A 1,648-nucleotide genomic window follows, 5' to 3' on the forward strand; every position below is an offset into this window, starting at 1 on the left:
AACTCAAAGTCTGTAGCTCCACATTTCACAATTTTCAAAATTTTCGATTTATTGCGTATAGGTTTTGAAGCATTTAATTTTAAGAACTTTTTAAGTATGTATTGTATTCTACAAACAATTACGAATAATTTGATACCTTAGCAAGAGGTGTGCTTTCACAATAAGCTAACTTTTAAAGATAAAATATTCTGCGATCTTGAGCGTAATTTTTATTTCAAAAACTTTTGGAAAATACGTTGAAACGATCTAAAGCTTTCTATAACTGCTATTCCTTATAAAATTACATATACCTGCAAAATGCTTAAAAAAATTTGTCTCTAGAAGTGTGTAAAAACCATGATTTACTACTTTTAATGATGCTCCTTCCTTTAGTCGGAATATGTTGAGAGTGGTATGAAAGCAACTTTTTTCGACAAAAGTTCAACTTTCAAAATCTTTGCTCGTAGATTACAACTTGAACAGTGCAATTTAAACCCAGCTTATTATTTTGTTTTATATTTCATGTTTATTCCTCGTCTAACTTTTGAAGCGCTTGATGAAAATGAATTACACTTATGATTTTGGGTTGTTGTGTCCAAACGCATGACCCGAATCTAAAAACATTAATATACATACACGTGTAGTCAAAGGATTAAACTTTAATTTAAAATAAGGGTTTCAAATTTCCGAGCACTAGTTTATTTTTAAATTCGGTTTGAGCTATGCACTTTTTTGTAAATTTCGTTGAGGGTTCTGCGTAAAAATAATTGGGTGGCGTAGCCGGAGTTATGTATACGCACAAGAAACGTTGTATACCTTCTGCCCCTCTTCTCCGGCAGCACAGAAAGGTGAATTCTACTTAGTAAGGGTTATAATCCTAAGTGCGGCCGAAGGCGGAAGCAAGCGCAACAGGTGGTGAACCTAACAAAACGCATATTTTCATTGGCTTGGAAGAAACTATTTTTGCATTAACTGGATGGAAAACCAGTTCTTCAGGCATAAGAGGAGTTATGGCTTGTGGTTCAACATTTCAACCAGAAGCTGATATACCTACATAGATGCGTGCATGGGAACTAGCGATGTTGCGAATGTGGAATCTTAGACATCCGCGGATGCGGATGCGAATGCGGATGTCAAGTATTCTTAAGAAACAATTAGAATTTAGCATAATGGCGAGATCGTTGTTCAAACAGCGCTTACAAGCCAAACCAGATGTGTCAGGTTTTTCTAATGGTGAATTAGTTTCTACCAGAAAAATGTCGCCTTTTGATTGCCCGTCTCTTTTTGTGTTCGATTCTAAATTAAAGGCCAAGGGTGAAAAAATTCTGTGTTCGTTTCTGAAAATGTTACATTATTGTAAGGCAAAAATCACATTCCATGCCCTGTGAAGCTTTGTCAGGGAAGATGGTTGCCCTGAAAATCAGATGGTTGTTTAAAACAGCAATCTTATGAAATGGGTGAGCTAGACAAGGACAAGAAGGCAAAAACACGCTTTTTTACAGGGTTGTGTGGAACATCAAACACATTTTGCACCGGGGAAGGGCAACATTTTTTCGAAGAAACGAAATCACCATAAAGCTTTTTAAAAAGAATTCTTCATTCTCATTCCTTTGGCTGTTTCAGAATTTGGGGAATCTGTAACTTCATCAGCGTTTTTCGATTTCAGTTT

This window comes from Rhagoletis zephyria, unplaced genomic scaffold (assembly GCF_001687245.7).
Source record: "Rhagoletis zephyria isolate East Lansing unplaced genomic scaffold, Rhagoletis_zephyria_1.1 Rzeph_scaffold_00538, whole genome shotgun sequence".
NCBI lineage: Eukaryota > Metazoa > Arthropoda > Insecta > Diptera > Tephritidae > Rhagoletis > Rhagoletis zephyria.